Here is a 23,914-nt window from a genome sequence, read left to right as displayed (position 1 = left end):
CTACCTGTCCTCACAAAAGAGGAGGGCCACAATGTGAGTGGCCATTTTTTCTGCTGGCTATATACCCTTATCTACTTACAATATTGCCTATGTGAAACTTTAAAACAACACCTATAGCTTTCTAGAAACCCAGTGGGAATGATTCCCACGTTTGAGCCACGTTGCAATAGTGTTGTAGCTGTGTTTCAAGGCCTTGGAAAGCACACAGCCATGATGAATGTTAGCATGTTTTTAATCTCTTATTTGCAAAAAAGAAATACTGTTTTTTTCCAAAATCTCTTTACAACTGTCTCAAACGTGTAAACAAACATAAATGACTGAATTTGTAGAGATAATTTTAAATTGCATGGATAACTTAGACTAATATTTCACCCTCTTATAAAAGAGTAGTGAAATACCAGTGAGACTCAACACTATGGTGGGGTCTTCCTCTTTGCCAACACATTGTGGCATACTGTAATCTGCACCACTTTTTCCATTATTCCTCTTGGAAAACTCAGTATTTTAAAGAAATCTGATTTTTCAACCTTTCTTTTTGACATGCATAAACAGACTTATACTCGGAGCATTGAACAGTCTGACTCCCAGCAAAGTTATCCTACATCTCCTATAAATGTCAAGCACCCAAACAGGACAGTCCCACAGGAGAGAAATGAGCTGGTGATGGTGACAAAAAGCATTACAGAGGTTTAAATGACACTATAAATCCAAATGGAAGTATCCAACAAAATTAATCCCATTTGTTAGCATGTGGAAGCTAATTTTAAACAATTTGACCCCAAATACAGGACAATGTGGTTCTCTAAAAGTTTAATGCACTTTGACCAAGCATTTATCTGCTCCGAGAGCTTCCTCTTCTGTCTGCTCTTTTTCCTCTGCTGTCATAATTTTGCACTAAATTGATGCATGCAGAGACCACCACAAGAAAAACACACAAGGTTCCACACAAGTTGCAAATTTATGCCCTTGAAGTGTTTATTTCAACATGCTTCTTGAAAACACTTCCATTTGTAGGGTGGAAAGATGGACTTTCAGAAAATGGTAATGCTGATACATGGAGAAAGCAGAACTGTTCCACCCTATGATTTGTCTGTGTTTCTCATCTTGGCTTCATACTGCCTCTAAAAGGCACGTGCTAATTATCAGCAGCATGGCACTGCAGATGTAGTGAACACAAGATGTCACTCACATGCATTTTTCAAATCCAAGCAATGAAATTAAGTGTCTTGTAAAAGCATGTCATGTGTTCATACAGAAAGTTTCCTGACCTCAGCAACATCTGCTGTGTCCCTCTCTTCATATGCATGTTTTTAAGTCTCACTAGGCTTGCTTTGCTATACTCAGATTAACAGAACTTCACACTATGTATTAATTTTATTCTTCATACTGATATCTACCAATACATTTTCTTACTTTAAAGTCATTATAAGAATTACAACAAAAACTTACTGAAAGGCTCAGCTCATGTAGATTCCCCAGCTCAACCCCAGTAAGAATCATGCCCGGCACAGACTTTAAGGCAGAGGTGAGCTCCTGGTTCCTCTTCTGGATCACCACACAGCTGAAGCAATGTACCAGCTGAACCAGGACCACCACTCTGCAGCATGGCCATGCCTGCCTTGCCCAAGTTTTCCTCCAAGGAGGAAAGAGTGCAAAACCACTCGGGGCCCTGTAGGGGTGCTCACCTCTCAGCCTTGGAAAGAAGGTAGAAGAAAATACAGGAGATGCCAGCAGTACGGAGCAGCACAGCTCTGCTCACTGCTTTTTGGAGCCTACTCTTTCAAGATGCAGCCCCTGGCAAAGTGTCTCATGAAAGTTTGATGAACAGCATTTTGTTTAACACCAGCAACTGAGCCACAGCCCCGCCGAGCTGCGTTGCACCAACAAAATGTCACGACCCAGGAGGATGAAGAAACTGGATTGCAAGAGGCAGGCTTGCAGGCAGCAGAGGAGCTCACAACCTCTGGAGCAGGGTGCACCACCTCACAAGCTACTCTTGGGCACTGAAATACAGGGAGGCTGCTGGAAGGCTGATCATCACTGAGCCTCCTCTGACACTTGCCCAGCAGGCTGCAAGGCCCCACCAGGCAGTCCTGCAAACACAGCCAAGTCTGCAGCCCTTTTCCCATTGGCACATATATGCCTTGATATCTCTTTCTCCCCCTTTCACCCTTTCCACTTCTATATGTGCTGAAAATATTCACAGTATGCTCTTCCCTACCATTTGCTTCAGCATTTTCATGCTCTGCTGCTTTTGTTCCCCCGTTCCCTTTACGTAAAGGAATATTCTCATGAAACAACTGCGCCTGCATAACTGAAAATACACAAAACCCATATGCAGACACAGTGCTGGAGGCTCATGCAACGTGATCAGGTCTAAATATTTTAGCATAGCAAACAAATGAGGCTCAACAGTATGGTCCAGTAATTACCTTTTCTTGTTCTTCAGGTTTGAGAAATCCACACGTTATTTTTTGCAGAGTACTGTATTCAACATTTCTGGAAAAAAAGAGAAAAAGAAAACAATTAAAAAATGTTTATACTGGCCTCTGAGGACATATCAGGCACTCAGGAACTTTCTGCTATGCATTTACCAGAGGACAGAGCAATGAACAACTGATTTTGGTCAACAGAACTGATTTTTGAAAAGCAAGAATTTTTAATGTCTATGAAGTAGATCTCTGCATGGGAAAACAGTAGTAACACATACAAAACAATGGTCAGAAGAAAAATTGGTGGACAATATCACTGCCAATAATTAAAAAACCTTAGAGATGCAAGTAGATATCTAACACACATGCAGGTATGTGAGTATCTCTTCCCACAAGAGGCTCCAATGTGATCTGGAGAAACTATTGTTAAACCAGACAATTTCTCAAAGGTTTTTAGAGGTCACAGCACCAGAATAAAAATCATCTAGTTTGAAAAGAAGTTAAAATAAATTATGATTGCATGGATAGTAATTCCTTTTCCTTGGCAGCTACAACTTAAAATTTCTCTGTCCCTTTACATCTTCAGTATTTTCTTCTAATTACAGTGTTAGATGCTAAATATAACATTAATTGACAAAACAATGAAATGGATGGATCCAGGTCAGCCTCCTGGAAGTGTTGGTTTTATAAGGATTAATTACACATGAAAAATTGCTCCTCACAGTTGGGATTGCCACAAATGAAACTTCAGTGAGAATCAGTCTTGTCAGAGTCAAGCTGGATGGCACAGGACCCCAGGACCTCATCCCAACCCAGTCAAACAACTGGAAAATATAATTAAAAACCCATGCAAGGGAAACTGCAATGAGTCCTGCCTGAATTTTACTTCCAACATCATCTACAAACCCAGCTCATTTTCTGCAACCTGTAGAGGAGAACACAGGTCATGTTATTTGAAAGAAGTGTATTGAAATGAAAATAACTTTAAAGGCTGATTAAAAAAGGACCCAGTATTAAATTGGGGCCAGCTATTCCAGTTACAGCAGTGAGTCCCCAAGCCTCTCCCAACCAGGGCTCTAGCACAGCTTTCACTCTGCTGCCATGGTTCCACACCCTGGACCACCCTACGCCTTCAAAAATTTCAGACCAAAACAAATGGTCCTGAGGCTCCAGTTTCACATCTGAGCCAATCCAGAATGGTCTTGCTTTAATTTTCAATGACAGAAAAAGAAAGCTGCACCCCAGCTCTAAGCACTCCTCAGCAGATCCTCTCCTGAGAGCACGAGAAGAACGAGGCCAAGGCATTGGTCCCTAACGCATAATTCATCTTATTTATGTACTGAAGGAGCAATTGCTTGCATTCAGTAACCTTGGAAGTCAGACAAGTAAATTAAAACTTAAAACAAGGCTTGAGAGTCCAGCATGCATGCTGCTTTTTGAGTGATTTCTCTATAATAGGCAAGTATGGATGCTCTGGAAGAAAAAGAGACCTATTCCAGCTTGACTATCAGCAAAATTGCCTCTGTAAGCAATAAACAGGCTTTGGATCACCTAGGAAATTCACAGGCAAACTCAGGGTAAGGCCAGTTATTATTCCTCACTGAACAAATGAAAAAGTCTCTAGATGTACAGACTATACCCATTTTTAGCCTTGGATTTTGACCAAATATATATAGTTTCAGTAGTGTAGAGCAGACCAGGCAACACCTCATAAGGACATACATATACTTTATTTCCAGGAAAAATGCAATTTGTTTAGACTACTCTACTTGTGCTTTATAGCAAAACCTTTACCTGGTTCCAAGAGGCTTTTGGAGAATAATTCTCATTTGATGGCAGCAGTACAGAGCAGACAAACTTGCCTGGTTTGAAGAAGTTAATGTTTGTTACCCCATTGCCTTGCAATGGCTTTTTAAAATAAAATTAAAACAAGATCTTTGTTTCATTTATGATACCCCACATTTCACTTCTGCTTGAAGCATAAAGGACTAGAGATAGCACAACATACTGTGGTTTATGGCTCCTCTGTGTCATTTTAGGATTCAGCACATGCTCTTCTCCCAGCTCACCTTTATTTTATCATAATGTGAGTGTACTGACTGGTAAATTTTTCTTGCCTTCCCTTCCCAAATGCCAAATGTGTAACCTTGAGTTGGCCTCTGCCACATGCATATTTCTATGCAGATTTCAAGTGCAGACTGGGGAATTCTTGTTCGTATTAAAACAGGAAGGGATCCATACAGGGATTCCTGCAAGAGCAAAGATCTTGCAAAATACTTGTTAGAGAGTCAATGCTCACTGGCAGTGGTGCTCTGCAGGAACTACAGGGATTTGGCATTAGCCCTTAAACAGAGAATAAACACACTAAAGAAAGAGGCATTGCTCTACCTCTGACTCCTACTAATACTCAGAGCAGTGGAGCTCCTGTCCTTTATGCAAGGAAACCTTGTTTTGATCCTCTTTTACTGCTGCTCTCCAGATCACTTGACTAATCAGCTTGCCCTCAAACCTACAGTGCTTCTCAGAAAGCATTTGCTGCTTCTTCCCCAGCTCTCCCCTGGTCATACTCTGCCTGGACAATTGGGAAAGTGGTCTCTCTCAGGCTGCTAAGGAGAGGGGAAATCACCTCCCTCCCTTGCTTCAACCTGTATTACTCTGGAGCTCTACCTGCCAAGTTTACTGCTAAAGGAATAATGGAGATGCTTCAACATAGCCTGCTTTTACTACCTTGATGCTGTTGTTGATGTGGCTAAATATTTCTAAATCCTCTGCTATGGTGAATAATGCATCCACCCAAAGAGGACAAGGACACATTGCTCTTCTGCATCACAAGATGACACAAGAAGGGCAATTAATCTGCAAACTGGCATGCTGTTGCACCTCCATCCCAAACCAGAAGCTGCTAATAAGGAGAGCAATGATAAACACTTTATTTTGGCAAGAGCAAAGGCTAGGAGGAGAATCCATCAAGATGGGATGGCTCACTCTCAAGGATCTGTCTTCACTGCAAAAAGCCAAGCGGCCCAATTTCTGTTGTAAGTGCTTACAACAGAGGGACCCACAAAAAAGAACATGAAGTTTTAGGCAACCAGTAGGAGGCTTCTGAAAAGCCTTGTTTGCTAAAATGTACCAAGCACCTCGCTTCTGGCTGTACAGAAGCAGAGGAGTGAGCAGCCAGCACCAGCGTCATGATTTTGGGGATGAAAATCCGCACGGAGCAGCACTGCCTTGCCCCCGGGCATCAGCATCTCTGCATCAGCCCAAGGAAACCCAATCAGCAGCTTTCACCCACGGTGACTTAATTAACAGGCACCCTACAGATTTCTCCAAATCCTCCACACTGACACCCTCCATTACCAAGCTCTTTTGATGAAAGTGATTAAAGCTAACAATTATAATTTCTTTTAGAGATGCCCCTAGAGGCTTTGGCGAGGCTCAGGCTTCATTGCTCACAGAACACAGTGCAAAGAAATCTCTCTCCTGAAGAGCTCATCCTCCACAAAGACAAGGCAATCAAGGAATAGCAGAAAGAAAGGCAAGGAGACAAAAAATTTTTGCTCAAGGTCAAAAAGCAGGCCCCTGACAGAGCTAGAACAAAACCCACCTCCTCTGGAGTACTCATAAGGCCATGCTGACTCTCAAATACTAAGCTGATCAACTAATACTCTTTATTTATCAAGTGTCAAGAGCAGGTGAAGTAGTTCAGTGTTACTTGCTGTTCTGGTTTTGATCATGTCTTTTTGAGGTGGCTCTCCAAGCAAAGCTAACCATGACAGTGAAAGGGTTACCTCCCGTTCACATTCCAAAGAAATGCTTCCAATACTTTTTCATGCAAATTACTGACAAATCAATCCCCCTCAAATTTTTTATTCTTCCATCAATGCTCTCAAAACCAAGAGTGATTGCTCAAGCACCCTTCTCAACCTTGCACTTCCCATTTTTTTAAAGAATGGTCAATCTCAATATGCATAATTATAATTGCAAATGCATCGTTTCATCTTGCACTCTTCTGTTTTAATGGGATTATGTACCGTCAAATCTCTACAGTAACATTTAAAGTAAAAATGTCCTACGTCATTCATGTGTGGTTTAGATATTTAAAACATTAATATGCAGCGTGTGGTATTACGAAAGGTTAGATTTCTAACTACCTGGCTCAGTTATGACACCATAAATCTGATGTAATCTTCACTGATTACTAGAAAAATCTTTCCAATGCAGTATAACTGTAATTTGATGGAACTTCTTGACATACAATTAATCAGCAAGAGAGTGGTTCTGTTGTGCTTTGTACAGGGACAGAACAAAGCACAAGTGTGCAAAGTGAGTGGAGCTTTTAGTCTTTGCAAACAACTTCAGTGCATAAAATATTAAAAGCAATGCTAAACTAATCTCTGGCAAGAAGTGCAGGCAATTCACTACAACTCGTATTACAAATGCCTTTGGTTTACCATTTAAAAAACATTAGAGTCTACCATTATGGTTGTGTATCATAGTGCTGTACATTAACCTCTGTAATTTTCCAACATGGTATATTGCAGTAACACAAATTAGGCTATCTGGCAAAAAAAAGCTTAAAAAGACGCAATATTTAAAGAGAGCAGACAGGAAAGCTCCTTGCTCCTTCCTGCCAAAGACAGCAGGAGAAAGTCCAGTCCTCTTTTCCTCAAAGCAAATGGTAAAATCCCATTAATTTCCCCTGGAACCGACAGATCCGCAGCATCTGGGAAAGGATTCAGTCTAAATACATCGCAGACATAACAGATGAATGATTTGGGGGAAAGGGGTCGCCTGCTCTCATTTTAACACTTCTGTGTAACAGGAACAGAGCAGGTCATTTCTGTAAGCTCAAAAATGCTTTGTGAGCTTTCAGTAGGATTTTCCCTTCAGCGCTTTTTGCCTTCTGTCTCCATTTTCTTCTTGTTCATACACTTAACAGCTTTAAAATCTGTTGAGTGTACAAGATGCTTAAAGCCTACACTTCATTTTTACTGTTGTAGGACCCACATGGATGAAATATTGTTCTCTTTAGGATTAATAGGAAAACATTTACATTTTATGTTTTTTGGAACAATTATGTCTTCTCCACTAAAGAAACAAACTGGAAGCTAAATTTTCACTTTCACATAATATGGAAGTTTTCATAGCAAGATATCTATTTCTGGTACTGAAAAATAATAATAATAAACTGCTCCTCGCATTTGCAAATTATTCTAATTTCCATTATGAAATTCATCCACTCAGAAATACATATAATAACTAACCCAGAAAGATTTCATTTGGTTTTGTTACCATTTTCAAAGACTCTTTTTTTTTTTTCCCTTGGTGCAATAAGAGACTTCTAAAAATATGAAAAAGAAGAAGAAAGAGAACACAGCCCAACACCAAGACAGCAACGCTCACCCAGGGCATGTTGGAGTCCTGCTTCTTCTGTGCAGGATGCAGAACACACACTCAAACCTTGCTGCTTCCCCTACGAGGCCACTGACTTGCTGCTCTCCTTCCTGTAGAACTACTTGGCTCCTTTCCCTCACTCCCCACTTCTAATGTGTCTGAAGCTCCATCCAAACCCAAATGCTTCTGTTAAATATATTGAGTTTGAGGAGAGAACGGTCAGCTTCATTTTGTCCCAGCTGGCTCTAGCTCCCAGCTGTCAGGACCCATGGGTGCAGGGGTTAAGGGAGACTTTTTGAGCCTGTCTTTGAAGCAGAGAGCAGCCATTATTTTAAGCTGGTATCCCAGAGATTTTTTTTTTTCCCCAAGAAATATACTGGTTCCAAGTGGTTTTTGAAGCAAGCAACTAGGCAGCTATGTGAAACCAAGGACTTGATATTGGAAGATCCAGAGAGCTCCCTGCAACAGCAAGGCATTTAATGAGAGAGGAGAGGGGAGCCTGGAGCCCTGCCAAATCTAATCCTGGTTATACGTGCCACAGCTGGATTTCTTCAAGTAGGGGCTATTACACTGGCACACTGCTGACCAAAATCTTCTGTTTCGTGTAAATTCTCTGCAAAGACCTTAGGAGATAAAACTGATTAATCCTAATTAAAATGAAAATCAAGGAAATGACACAGTCTGTTGAATCTACTTGATGAATCAAAAGCTTCCCTCATTTCTATGTTAATTGTCTTTTTACAAATGTGCAGCCCTCTCATATGCACAGAATAACATTTTCATATTTTTCTTCACTTGGAACATTGCAGGACAGATGTTACAAAGCAACCAGAGAGCCTGTCTGCATTATCAGGCCCCTGCAGAAGTGCCTAGCTGGGTGCTGACTCCTTTCTCAGACTTCTCATGGCTTTAATTTAAAAAAAAAATAATGCCAGCCTGCAGCAGTGCTGCAGCCCAGACACTGAAGGTAGGAAAGGACCAGCACCAGGCAGGACACAGTGCCTTCCAGGATGCTGAAAGGTGTGCGAGAGGCCCCATTAGCATTGAGAAGGGAATGTACCATAAGTTAAATTCAACCAACACAAACACACAAAATAATCCCTGCTCTCCATTTGCATGAGTCCGGTAACACTTCCACGAAATGTCGCCACTGGAGTTTTTTATCAAAAGCCTGCTTGCACATAACACCGTATCAAAGAGAGGACATTTGGGAAAGCAATCAACCTGCAAAGACATTCTTGAAGTGCAGAAATGCAGAACAGACCCTTTCAAGGACAGTTCAACTTAGGATGGGAGTGATTTAAAGAGGAATGAACCGGGCACACTGTTAACAGCAGCCAATTAAGAGGTGGAATGCATAGAAAGGTCTCTATAGATACAGATACGTATGTAACACATTAAAGAGATCCACACTCCCTTTGTATCCAGTCAAAACCCCATCTTGCCTAAACTTGTAGAGGGGCAAAACTAACCTAAGTGGTAAAGGCACACTGGACAAAATCCAGAATCAGCTGCATTACTTGCTTAGACACCATTTATTGTGGTTACATTTTATTATACAGTAGTAAAAAATTACAAGGCAACATCCTGTGTTATTTCCCGCTGGGATAAATGATACAGATGTACTATTAAACCTCAAAACCAGCACCAGTCTGCCAGGCTACATTCCATTTGTGTCTTTATAATGTGTCAATAGGCTGACATTTATGCCTTCTGATGGTAAAGCGAATTATGTTATAGACATTTAAATATGCCATAAAATGCACTGCACAAACTTATAACTCTCCCAGTCTTTACCAAAACAACACACACAAATCAAAAATCTCACCAGACACCAGCATCTAAACTTAGGACATATTGGTTTCCTTTTTTTCCATGCTAAATTGATTTTTGTATTGCTGTCAGCCCCAGCTGACACTGGGAAGGCATTTATGAAGGTCTGCCACAATTTGCAGCCCAAGGGCATCCTTAACCATGGAAATACATCAGAAAGGGATGGTCCTATAGAGATCTCACTGCAGGTCACACATTTTATGTCAACTAAGACATTATCTAAGCATGGTCAGTGGTGCTGAGGGTTTGAGGGACATCAAGTTCAATAATTCCAATTTAAAATGAGCTCTCTCTGCTTAGCCACCACCAGCTCCTATGAAAAAGCCAGACTGGTGAGAAATCAAGACAAAACACTCATAGATTGTCTTTTGAGAAGTGTCAGGATAAAAATATGGACACTAGCAACACAATGGATATTTTAGGCCCATCATATTCCTGCATTAATGCCATTCACCCAAGATTTTTAACTTGAAATGAGGCTCTAAGATATGCAGGTGGCAAAACCAGACTGGGGAACAAAAAAATTCATCCTTGGGGCTAGATGGTCAAAATTTAAAAGCCCATCTATGGCCGAATTACACGGGCTGTCTGGGCTAGAAGTAGACTGGAGTAACTGGAAGTGGTGAATGGGGATGCATAAACAGCAAAACACTATGGGTTTGGTCTAAAACCAAAGAAGCCCCAAGGCTGTGGTTGAAGCTTTTTTTGCACACATCAAATTCCTCAGTAATATAAAAGATAAGTAGGCAAAAGCAAAAGAGGAGTTTGGAAATATGCAGCCTGGAAAGGCAAGCTGGAAGGAGGGCTGCACGCTCCAGTTACTATCCCTCTAGCAACTGGCATGTGAAGATAAGGAAAAGCTGCAAACATACCAACTCCATAGTATTCTGCAGGGATCACATCTTGAAATGATTGTAATTGGAATAAGGGGTACTGATGCTTCAGGGACTTGCTTAAAAAAACACCCTTAAAAGAAAATTATCATAGAAAACAAGTCTGGGGTATTTTGCCTCTGAGAACATTTAGAGCTTAATGCATTAGAAATGCAGCTGCATCAGATACTGCACTAGGATTGTCCATGATCAAGCTGCAGGCAGGAAAATGCCAGGCTGAGCCACTTCATTACAGTGCTTACCATCAAAATGAGATAGAAAGTGGCTGCTTCTCTACTCTGACAAGTTTTTAATTGCATCTAGAAATTACCTTCTACTTTAAATTTAATTTCGAAATTGTGTCTAATAGAGGCTGCTCAAGATGAGTTTGCCACACTTCTAAATAATTATTATTAATGTGACACTAACGTCTTTCCCTGGAGTTTACACCACCTAAAGTGTCATTAAAAAAAAATGTCCTTATCACTAAACTTAGCACCAAATGTGACTAAAATGCAGAATTATCCTGACCTTTTCTAATTCCAAGTAGCTCAGCAGTCACAGTCCTCCTCCAAAAGGAGGCCCACCACCTTTTCTGTTTGGGTGACATTAGTGAACTTCTTTTGAAGGACAGAAGAATACCTTCCCACATCAGAGCACAGTGAACACACAGGCCCAAGCTCAGCTGACACTCATAACCAATTCTAAAAAATATTAACAAGCTGCACCGTCTCAAGACAACACAGTCCAATCTAAAAGTCCCAATACGACCAGATTTTCAAACTCATTCTATGAGCTTTGCATCCTGTCAGGGAAAATACCATGTGTGAACAAAACAGTGAATATCACCAACTTTGCAGCACTGACAAAGCATGAGCCTTGCAAATTCTGCACCACCAGGACCTGAAGCCACCAGAAAAGCAGAGGGTCTCTATGCAGACACCCTCATGAAATCAACTATCCAACAATCTGCTACACAAATTCAATGAGAAACCTTCCAGCTCATAATGAAGATCTTAAAAAGGAAGGAAATAAAGGCTCCTGCACCTTTGAAAGCAGAGAATGAAATTTTCCCAAAAAGAGAGGCTCCAAGGAAACTCATAGTCACGCCTTCAAAAAGTTTTCTTTTGATTTTCTACAGGGCAAAACATCCCACAAGTTTTAAAGACCGGTAAATGCAGCTAATTCGGACATTAAAGAATCTCTGTAAATGCAACATAAATAAATGAAAAGTAGCATGAACAAACTCATGAGAGGAAAAATCTTAACCAGTGTCTCCTCACACAGTTATTACATAATATTAGGATTCAATCACCTTTTTCCTGAGACATGAAAGATATGTAAAGACTGGCATATAAAGACATCTCTGGCTACAGTTGCTTTGGAACTGACTTCAACCATCTTTGTTTTATTACCTCAGACAGCATGATGTCATCAGAAGCTTTTTAATGTCTTTTAAGACCTTCACCAGTTTTCTTAAATTATTAGGTGTGAATATGTGCATGTGTGTGGCATTTCTTTATTCCTGCAACCATGTGATAAACTGCAGTGCCACAAGATAAATTGCATTCAGTTTACAAATCTGACCTCCTCACTTGAACTCTGCCTGCTAATCCATTTCAGCTGGGACTATTTCTAATATGCCATACTTCCGAACAGCTTTCAAACAGCTGTAGGGGCTTTTTTTTTTTTTTTTGCCTCTTTTTTTTTTTTAATGTGTGTTTCAAAATGGATTTCACATTCTAAGTGTTTTCTTCTTTGCACCAGAAAGTGGAACAGATTACAAGCAGACGGACCCTGGCTCCTGGCAGCTCCAGGATCAAGTGTCAGACACATCCCAAGCCAAAGGGGAACAAGAGCTGCTGTAGGTGTACAGGAACCCTTTGTGGCATGGGGTGCTCATACCTTTAACCGTGTGCCTCCAACAATATCTGCCACACACCTGCAATCCTATTAAAATCCTCAGGAGCTGTCCTCCTGCATCACCCTGCAACAGCTTTAATGAAGGTTTAGACACTCAAGCCTGGCTTTCACATGTGTCACCCCATGTCATGCAGGTGAAGCATCTCCCTGCCATACAGGGCTCTCAATTAAACCAGGTGTTGTGCCACTACCTGCTCAACTCCAGGCAAGCAATTGGGTAATCCTCTGTTTCCATGAAAACTTCTGGAATTCAGAACAAATGCCTCAGGTTATGTGTCGTTATGCAGAAGGGGTAATTAATAAACAAACCAGTTTTGGGTTTCCCTTTGAAATAGATGAATGTATTTTAATTGTTGTTAGTTTTCCAGAGGTAGCACAGAACCAGCTCTCACGAACATATGTTTTCTCTGTATGTTTGAGAAGCTAACTGCTTTTCAACAGCCTAATTTATTTAATTTTTTTAACTTTCTAAATGTCCTTTCCTGGTTCCACCCTTATTTTTTTTAAAAGGTAAGTGATAAAGTCTTGTTTGCAGTTAGCCAGCATAAACAAATCATCTCTCAGCTACTCCCCACAATTTTTCACAGAAAGGACAAGAATAAGTTTTTTAATAACTTGCTTAAATATCCGTGACAGAGGAGTCCCACTGCTGCCAGGCTGCCACTGGCGTGTGCCACGCCTGACCAAACAGCGAGACCGCCGCTTTCCTGGCCTCTCCTTGGATCTCAGACAAGATGGATGCTCTGAGTAGCACTTCTCTTTCAGCTGAAGGGTGCATTTCACTAAGCCAAGCAACCAAATGCACAGTTTAAGTATGAGCTTAACTCTACATATGCTCTGAGATACCAGGACACACCAGCTCATGCTGACACACCATCCCTCATTCAGGGTGTAAACCTCAGCATTACTCCTGCATGAGGAAAACAAGCCAGCTCCCTTCTCAGCTTCAAACAACTGAGAAGTCCTAGCAGCCTCCATAAAACTTGTGTGGATGAAAATTAAGGATGTGGTTAAGGGCCCTTGCCAGACTGGGGTCTTGCTGTATTTTTCCAAAAGAAGTTTGATGGCATCAGATGTATAAACATAACTGGCTTAAGCAATTAGACCTGCATTTGCTATAAACTCTGCAATCAAATATTCATTTCATTTTGCAATGTCATCAGTAGTCTGACATGAGCAAAAGCAAATTAAAAATGCAGGAAAGTATTCCAGGTAATCATATGCTTTTTTAAGGAGCCAAATTACTTATTTAAATTACAGAGACACACTGAATGGGATGGCTGTGAAAAAAACCTATTGCATGACCTGGCAGAGACACTGGTTTCGAGTAAATCAAAACTTCTGTGTGATGATACTTGATAACAAAAGCACCAATTAACAGGGTGGGTTTTTTTACCCATTCCAAGCCCACGTTATAGATACTTTCTACTTCTAGAAAACTGCACTCAGTTGAAGCCAATAGTAAAAACTTGACTACCTTCTAGGCATATTGGTTTTGGCCGATATGTTTTCCACAAGCGACATAAATTATTAACCCTTTTTCAAATTAAAAAAAAAAATAAATAAAGACATTAAGAAAAAGTGCACTTTTCCTGGGTGAGCCTATAAGGGCATTCTGCACATGGAGGTCTCAAAGGAGAGCACAGTTTTATTCACAATTGGCTTGTGTTTAGATATATGAAAGGAACAATCGACTCTTAATATGATGAGCTGAGCACTGCTCAGGATTTCCTTAACATGGAAGAGAAGATCTTACTAATGGTTTGACCTGAAATGAAGAAGGCAGACCTCCAAGTAATCAGAACAAAGAAGTGCTTTAAATTTCCCTATTTTTTGCATTAACCATTACAGAGGTCATTTGGTCAAAAAGCTTCAGTAGCTGAACACCACAGAGAAATGCATCTTCTGAATCTGCTCTCTGCTCAACCTCACAGAGGAACCCCATTCCTGCTGGTGCTTCTTCATTTATATGGAGGAGTATAAACAGAGACACAGCACCCAAAGCATTTCACCAGAGCAAGAATATTGGTTGAAAAAGCATCAAGTGAATGACAACAGGAGACTAGAACTGTTTAAACAGTATGAGGAACAAAAAAGTGCTAGTCAGTTTTCAGAATATTTAGAGGCAGCATGCTTTCATCCAGTATTAGATTTATCAGTAAAAACCCTGAACAGAAAAATTAAAAAACACTTGGTAGAGTTAGGACTGAGAACCACTCTTGATTGACTGGAAGTGCTGGTGAGACACTAATGACCTAAAAGGAAAGAAGGATGGACAAACCCATGGCAAGTCCCAGATGTCAGTGGCTGCTTCACACCAGATTGCTGAGGGGGACCATGAAAGCTGAGGGGAGAACCACCTAGAAAGGCAGTCTGTACACACACCTGACCAGCATCACAACTCATGTTTAACATCCTCAAATTTATTTGCTAGTTTATTAGCTCATCAGACACATTCACACCTACTCTTACATCTGGAACAAGTGACTCCACTAAAGCACATTACATTAGGGTGATAAAAATGATAGCAATTGGTCTGAACTGGGACACCAGGAACCCCTGATGGCTGATGTACATTTTTCATGTTCATTCTGAACTGCTCTAAGATTCCCCAGCGCCCACAGTGCTAAGCAAACACTGAGGAGTAGATGGTCCCCCAAGGTAAATGCAAGAAGCTGCTTGCAGAAGCCCATCTCACACCCTTGCTTAGTGCCACCAGCACCAAGGACTTCTTTGTAAGACATACCTTCACAACTTCTGGACTGTACTTCAGTCCTTCAGCACCAGCAGAAAGAACACAGCAAAAAAATCTGGGCTTGCAGCATTGAACAGAATGTAGTATATAAAGGAAGCTGACAGGAAGGTGCATTTTTGCTGAGCAGTATCCGATAAATAAATTATAAAGAACTGTAACTGCTAACTATTAAGAGACAGATTTATATGATTGCTAAAGCTTTCATAGTTGAGGAAGGAATGTCTAATAAAACAGCACAGCTGTGATTTAGCACGGTGTTTAAATTCATCGTTACATATATTTTGTATTTCCGACTGGTCTTTGCTACCAAGTCATATATTGGCTTGGCCTGATATACATATCCTTTTCTGCATATGTAATGAGCTTATCAGCTTCCAGTAGAAAAGGCAATTTTAGAGCTATCTTCTCCCAAGGTTTGCACTTAACTATGCCAGATGACTCATCCACTGTACTAATAGACACAGCGAATCCAACAAGGTGAAAAATGTTAAAGGCTGAGATTCTGCACGGCACAGTAGGAGGATGAGGAGCACAAAGACATTAAACTGAGAGGGACTGTCTTACCCAGCAAGGCTTACTGGGAGTAGGGGAAAAAATCTCTACAAACCTCCTCATATATTTTTATCATTTGCTAAGACCTTATAGGTCCTTGGATGTCAGGCCTTGATCATCCCAGAAATACAGAGTGAAGTTCCCCAAACTTGTCCTAAAGCCTTCAGTCACCTGGATAAAGTGGCCAAGTCTCCCAATACAGCTTTGAACATCCACAGGAGCCACTGGGGTTTTAGCACATCGGAGATTTGCAAGGCTGTGTTTTAAAGCCTAGCTTTGGGCAGCGTTCCCCAGAATCCTGTCCCAGCTCCTCCCATTTCCAGGCTGGAAGGGACTTAAGGCTCACCTGCTCTGGATTTCTGTGTAACACCAGCCAAAGGATTTCAGCCCAGTGCTCCAGCCACAGTGAGTGCAGCCACTGCTGGTCAGTCTGTGCCCCGCTACAGAAAGGGGGAAATTAGTGGTAACTCCTGTTTCAAAATTTGAAGGGTCAGGGGAGAGCTACATCTCACTGTTTGCACTCCTCAGTGTCATCATACACATTTTACCCTAGCCACAAAAGCAAAGGAATCTGCAGGATTTGCTGCTGCAGTTACACCACAGAACTACATATGAAGACATCTCAGTTGAATACTGCAAGATCTCTTTCTCAATTAAATCTTTTCCCCATACTTTTCATAAATATTTAAATAAACAAAACCATAAAACCACTATGAAAACTCTTTGTCCAGTTGCAATGTTTTAAAAATAATACCCAAACCATGTTTTTATTGGATTTAATTCATGCTGAAGCCCAAGTGAACATTTAGGCAGCATTCATCATCTTCAGAGCACTGTGCAAATTCAAGTTAATGCATGATTTGTGGTCCTGCTCAGCAGGCCTGCAGCCCTCTAATTCCTGAGTATCTACATCCTTCAGCCTAACTTGAGTCCTGCACCCTGGTGATCCAACAGCCACCTAAGCACTGGCAAGCTGCAAGTGTTTCACATCAGCAGCAGCTCTGGACACAATGCAATAAAATACTGCTGCTGTTCATCTCTGTTTCATAGCAGACCCCACCTTGGTCACATCTCAGCTAAGATTTAGTTAACACAGCTCATAAAATACTATTCTATCCACCTAAACAGCAAAGAAAAGGGGGGGATAAAGCCAAATAAATAAAACATTTTACAGAGAATATCTTTTGGAGCATTTTAGCAGCTCCTCTTTTTTCCCCCAAATAACAGAGGACTTATCCTCCAAGATGCTTCCGAGTTAGCTTTCCCTTTTAATCACAGCACTGTGGAGAGTAAATAATCCTAATTGTCTTGCACATTGCTGACTACACCAAGAGGAATACAGCAAGGGATATGGCCCAGAAAGGAGCTGGTACATCTCACATCATCAGGAATGAGTAAAACAGAGGCTACATTAAAGGTAGAGAAAGGTATATGATTTAGTATCACTGTATATTAAAGGTAGAGAAAGGTAGAGAATTTAGTATCACTTCAACATAAGAAACAGTTTCTGACATCTGTCAAATATTTGTCTTTCCTATACTGTAGCATATAAATCTATGTCCAACCTCCTGTCTTAACCCCCTGTCCAATCCAGGGGGTTAAGATAGGAGGCTGGATCACAAAATCAAGCATTTGTTAGAAAAACAAGAATATAGAAAAGACAACATAGTAAAGACTACTGCATTCCCTTGAACTCTGACAAGCCAAAGGACACTCCTGCTTTTCTGAAAGTACTAATGCTGCTGGTATTTCCCATGGGACTTGAACTAGACTGGATGGAGGACAGGCAAGGCACAGGCCCCTGTTTGCAGAAAAAGGACAAAATTAATCAAAGGGTTAGAGAAACCATTTGATAGTGTGCAATTGATACTGCAATCAGAGCCATACTGCTTTGAAGTTGTCTTTGGGATATTTCTTACTCAGAATTTCCTTCAACAGCAGCAAAGTCTGAAAGTGCTTCAAAGGCTTCCAGGTCTTTGAGGGCAACCAAGAATTTTGGCATTTTTGACAGCAGGCAGGAAACCTCCCAAATAATGCCTTATGTTCATTAGAGCTGTCACAGTAGGATTTTGCATGCTTCCTGCAAGTACCAAGCTTCAGCAAGGAGTAGCAGCACAGACAACTTCCCAGGAACTCTGGCTATCTACAGGCAATTGTGAGGCACAAGGGACAATGTGGCTGGGTGCACCTGGTGCTCCTCCCAAAGCTATGTTCCTCCTGGCTAGCCTAGTGGTTTCACCTTTATATTTTGTTGGGAATAGAAGCTGAAGGGTTCAAAAATTTGGCTGAATCCTCAAAAGGGAAAACAGAATTGATTTGCAGATATTACATAGCAATGATCCTTTTTCTCCTATTTCCTCTCCTGACCTGCACCATACCTATACATTCTCACTTAGCAATGTTGCTCAGGACCCTCTGAAGTCAAGAGCAGATGTCCTCACATAAAAGCCAAATTAGGATGGGGATCTGTATTTATCAGTCAGCACTTGTCCTGCTATCAAAACTAAAGAAACCCAGAAACTATGCATACACAAGTAGTGAGGAGAAAAATGCCATCTCTCACCATTAGAAGAAATGGGCATTTAACATTTTGCTTCACAAGGACACGTGGAGGCAGGACTCTACATTGATCATTCCCCCTGCAGAGCAACTTCCTAGGATGCTGCAGTGCCTTGAAAAGAAGCAGCTGGCACAGGGCACAGAATAATGAAAGGTGAGGTGTCTGCAGCAGGTTCATACCCACAGCAGCAGGGATTGCTGGCCCCACTCTAGCACTTTCAACACAAGGATAACTAGGCTTCAGCTTATCATCTGTTCCTCTTGCTTAAGGCCAAAAATATGCTTGGTGAGCCCAAGGGGGAGGCTTTTATAACTACATTATGCCTTAGCCTGGAAATGAGACAACACTGGGAACACATACTTAAGAGGGAGAACCGAGCGGACTTTCCAATTCCTTCACAACGAAAAAATCTCCATAAATACCAGTAAGGCATAAAAGAGAGAAAGCAACGGGACCCCAAAACACAGGCTTGCTTCCAGAGTCCACACGAAGTTTTTATACCTTTTAGCTATTCCATTTCCCAGGGAGGAAGAACTGGCACAGGGAGGCAGCAGCATTGCACTCCTCTGCGGGGAACTTGGACTCACATAACTTCTCAACTCGACTGGGAGGCAGCCACAGAGCCCCAGCAAGCTGTGCGGAGCCAGTTTGCATCTGGAACCAAAGATGCCTTCCCTCCCCAAGAGAGTCACCATGGCAAGGTCAGCAGGCACTGCTCAGCCAGGCTTCCCTTCCTTCCTCTGCTGTGCATGGAAGCCAGCCAAAGGCAGCTTAAGGCCTTGGAGAAATCAAGAACCCCAAGTGCCAGTTACTTTTTTTTCACAGGTAAATAAGAGCAAAGTGCCCAGAGGAGATGCTTGGCCACTGAAGTGTGTGGAGTCATGGCACAGGGCTTTGTTTACTCCAGCCAGGGAGTCCCTGCAGAAGGTTGGATGCTATTTTTGAATCCTGCAGGCTGATGAACGAATTCCTGAGGCAGGGAGCCTCACAAGGGACTCCACTGCAGGAAAATGAATGCAGCTGTGCAAGGAAAAAGCATATTCAGCAAAATATGGCAGGGCTGGGAGGCACTCAGAGCCCAGCAGGCAGAGCTGGCAGCACCCAGAGAGGTGAGAGCAGGCAAGCGCTGGGAGGCACAGGGCACTCAGCAGCACTTTAAAGAATCACAGCATCATGGAAAATCCTGAGTAGGAAGGGACCCACAAGCATCATCCAAGTCCAACTCCTGGGCCTGCACAGGACTGCTTAAGTGGAAACCTACCAATTTCTCTGCTGCAGCCCCTGGCAAAGGGAACTGATCCATGACTCTGGCCTTCCTAAACTGGATGCTCCCATCCAAATGATGCTGGCTATTTCTCATGCTGCCACATGCCTTTTCTCCTTTCTCCTGAATGGCAGTCTGCATTGCTCCTTTCCACTCAATGCACACATTGCCAAGAGCTTTCTGTGAAGACCTGAGTTGTCTTGAGGAAGAAGGTGCTCAAAGCGTTTGTGCCTTCCCAGTCACCAGCAGCATCTTTTTCTCTTTTGGGCATCCCCCATCCAACAGGAGTAAATCTGAGAAGCTGAAGTAAGAGTTGAACTTCCAGAAAGATAAAGGAAAGCTGAAGTGAGAACTGACAATTTCCACTGCAAAAGTTTAGTGCACATAAACCCACAACTGAAGTCAGGGGAGCTCGTGCTTCAAACAAACAGAGCACAACACTCTCTGTGAGGGCAAGTCTGACCCAAACCTGAAGCCAGCAGGTAGAGTTCTCCAACCCTGACTTCCCCATCTGCACAGTCACACAAGCAAATACACAGATAGATAGATATTTTGCAATAGTCAGGAGAAAATAAACTCATCACTGCTTCTGGAGCACAGCAATACATCTGAAACAAACAGCACAAAGGAGTCAAAATTACATTACCTGCATCTTCAGCATTTCAATACTTTTCTGGTATTAAATATGAGGCCAACAGCCAAGGGAAGACAAAATACTCTAAAAGGGCTCACTATATATCCATTTTCCCTTCTTACACCAGTGGGACAGGGTTCAAGATGTGAAGTTACAGCAGTGTGGAATTACTAGGGGACAGGGTTGAGATCCCCACAGTGCACTGATTTCAGGCTTTCTTCAAGTACTTGAGCACTTGGCTCTCAGGAAGCGTTTCAGAAAGGATTTACCCTCTGCTACTGAGCAGGTTAGCCTTGCTGAGGAGGAATAGTTCCAGGGAAGAGGAGACATGATTACTTACCTGATTTATTTAAATTTCCTACTTTATATATATATACATATTTAGATGCATATATATATATATATATATATGTGTATGCATGTATACTCAGAACAACTGACACACCATTGTCTTAGGACTAGGAAACAAGGCTTTCTTAAAAGGATGAACTGTTGACTTGACAGGTACCGTTCTAAAAAATTAAATCAGAAAATATTTTAAATATTCTACTACCAACTCTGCAATTAGACACTGAGGTTCTCAAACCCCTGATAAAACTATTTGGTTTGGGGTTTTTTCTATGATTGTAGGAGGAAAACACAGAGCCACAAACAGCAAATCTTTGAAGGACAGAGGAGAAAGCAAGCCATGCAAAACCAGATACCAACCCTTCCAGTCCATATTTAGGTGGTATTTACAACTGCAGCTGGTTGGAGAAAAAATAATAATTAGGCAATCAGGTCACTTTAAGGATAAAGCATGGCCCTTTGACTATACAATACACACATCCTCCTTCTTGCCAGACACTTAACCTATCTTTGAAGGCTGCAGAGAGCTGACTAAAGAGAAACAGAGCATTTCACTACTCACTCCAAATTATGCTTGTTTGCTGGACTATTTTCAAGGGCTGCAATAAAGGCACAGACTGCCTAAAGGTTTACACTGGATTTCTTCACCATCTTGCTGCGTTTAAAGCCAGAACAAAATAAAGAGGGTTTTTTTTTTTCCCCTTTCTTTTTCATGTTTGGTACAACTCCACTCTGACAATCCAACAGCATGTTGTATTGCCTTAGGCAAGGATACACTCTAGTAGGTTAGGAGAAATAAACTGCACAGTAACATCTTATAACCATCTAAGTTGGTTTTTGTATTCAGATCTTAATAAGAAGAAGTTACAGCAAGAATTGAGATCAGGACAATGATGTTCATCTGCTACAGCAGGTGATTCCAGACAATTTTCCACCAAGGGTAGAAATTCCACCTGTTTTCCTGCAGGATTTCTAACAGATCTGGAAGGGGTGCGGTATATAAACATTTATAATTGTTTCCAGGGGGCAGCATGAAAAGAAGAAAGCAAGCATGAATTGGAACAATTTTTAAAATTCGTGCGATTTTTTTTCTTATTGGAATTACCTTGATCATTAATGACAAAGACATTGTTTATTCCAAGAGAAGGCAGAATAGAAATATCTACTTTAAAAATAAAATTAAGGAAAGGTATGTGACAAAGTACCATTTGAAGAATGAAACATGAAGATTTTAAGCTTAAGCTCACAGGATCTTATGGTTACACTTATCCTTCACAGGCATACCACACGGATTTTCAAATTATTTGCAAGGAGTTAAAGAAAAATTTGTAATTCAAAATAGGGAGTGGGGGGAGACACCAAATTTTCTTGATGTTTGGAAAGGTTCATGTGTTTACTACCCTGCTTTCCACCCACAACAAACACACGTTTTAGCAACCAACAGTTGGAGAAACAGAAGCTGCCAGTGAAAGTCAAATATGACATGCAGAAGGCATCTCATTTTTTTTTCCTTTTATGCTAATTCAGAAAAGAAAAGCTTCATCCTTTAGACTCTGGGATTAAACAGGTATCTCTGAGTCCCTCATTATCAGATAAGCTGCCACCCAGGGAAACCACAAAAGATAAGGATAAAATTTTTGGCTTTCTCTTAAAAGGGACCATGACCCTTCCTCCTGTCCTGAGTGGAAAGTCCCTGATGCCCCAGGCAATTTCCAGCCATGCCCTGCTCTTGCCTCACCATCAAAGTCATGAAGAGAAGAGCTGAGGAATTTGCCAAAGTGACAAGAAAGGGCAATGTGCTGCCTCCCCAATGCACAGCAGCACCTCTGGCCACTGGAAACATGTATCTCCCTTTCATTGCCAACTTCCCACAAAGCAAGTGTGTGTTTTAGCTATTATACCAGATGATAAAACACTGTTTATTAATCTCCAATCACTTTTACAAATGATACATTCCTGAGAGTCACTGGAGCCCTGTTGGTCATAGTAACTGGCAATTTTAGAGAAAGCAAAGAACCAGATGAATTTGCTTTTAAGAAGATTATTTAAGAGCCACTCAGTATAATATGTTCTATAACCACTCCCCAGCAAGGCTAATTGCAGACTTTCAAGCAAACATTTTGGCATTTTGTTCCAGTGTAAGTGTTCAAGCCAGGATGCAACAAAGTTTGTGGAAGGCTCCTGATGGTGGAATAACACCTCAAACTTCTCAAGGGTATGCCAGGTTAGGATTTTTGCTACTCCATTAAATTTTTAACATAGCTTCAGCAAATAATGAGTTTACAGACTGGGACTGCTCCCAAACCAAGGCACCTGCAGACAGTAATGAAGTAAAAATGCAAAATGCATATTGGTGGAGCAAGTTACACATTACCCATCAATTGTTCCAGAGACTGACAATCACAGGAGACCATTTCAAAGCCAATATGGGAACTGCACAGGCAGGAAAGGGTCAGGATGGCAATAGTGATAAAGTGGGAGGAAAGTAGCACGTGAGCTATCATTCATTATTTTACTACCATCAGAGTACCCCAAAATCCCAGTGGAGTCCTAAGCTCCAGCCCGCTAAGTACTGCACACAGGTAAAGTAAAACCCCTTCTGCCCTGAACAATATATATTAAACAAGTCTGAGGACAAAGACCAGGAAAGAGGCAGTGGTGCTGTCCCTGCAGTGCAGATGGCCAAGCAGGGCAGGAGGAGGTTATGCCCTTTTTGCAAGGTCAGATGAAAAATCAATGGCGTGCAAGCACAGGTCACCTGAATTGCAGTCTGGAGTCCACTGCAAGGCCTGCACTCCCCACTCTGATGTCTGGGCCAGCACTGCTAAATGCTGTGCTTAGGTACTTTGTGCATCCTCCTGGCATGCTACCATGAGTTGGGAATTCAGCAGGGAAATCCTTCTGAACACCCTGTGAAAAAATGAATGTTTCAGAGCTGTGCTCTGAGCCTCTCTCAGGATCTTCAGGCTCAAATGATATGAGACATAGTGAAACAGAAACCAAGTGTGGAAGAATACACATCCCTTGAGGGACGCAAAATCTTCTGACAACTAATCAAGATCTCTCCAGTTACAAAACTCTGTGCCACACGTGAGACTCACTCATTTGTAGCAAAATTACCTAAAAGTAGGAAGGGCTCCATTTGTAGAGAAAAAGGTGGCACAAGCCACTAAAAGCACAGTGATCCACAACAGAAGGAGAAAGAAACTCAGCATTGTAGTGCTCCCTGGAAAAGCTCATCCTGGCTCAGCAGGATGGCTGGCTAGGGGAGGAGCAGAATGAAGCCCAGCAGCATTGTTACCCCTGGCCCCTAAATGCAAGAGCATGCTATGTTCTCTATTCCCATT

The 23,914-nt window shown here is 41.6% G+C and overlaps 1 protein-coding gene across 24 annotated transcripts in view; it reads right to left on the bottom strand.

Annotated features, from left to right (window-relative positions):
* The window catches only part of ADGRL3 (adhesion G protein-coupled receptor L3), a 493,463-nt gene that overhangs the window by 401,364 nt on the left and 68,185 nt on the right, over window positions 1-23,914 (bottom strand). For all 24 annotated transcript variants that reach the window (XR_011679905.1, XR_011679904.1, XM_071431603.1 and 21 more), the window contains exon 2: window positions 2,433-2,499. The gene's annotated coding sequence lies outside the window, so the exon portion shown is untranslated. The remainder of the gene's footprint in view (window positions 1-2,432; window positions 2,500-23,914) is intronic.

Source organism: Agelaius tricolor, unplaced genomic scaffold, assembly GCF_023055355.1.
Source record: "Agelaius tricolor isolate 1412-34295 unplaced genomic scaffold, bAgeTri1.0.p SCAF_8, whole genome shotgun sequence".
Classification (NCBI taxonomy): Eukaryota; Metazoa; Chordata; class Aves; order Passeriformes; family Icteridae; genus Agelaius; species Agelaius tricolor.
The sequence above is the reverse complement of the archived record's forward strand: the minus strand, read 5'-3'. Positions and strand labels throughout refer to the sequence as shown.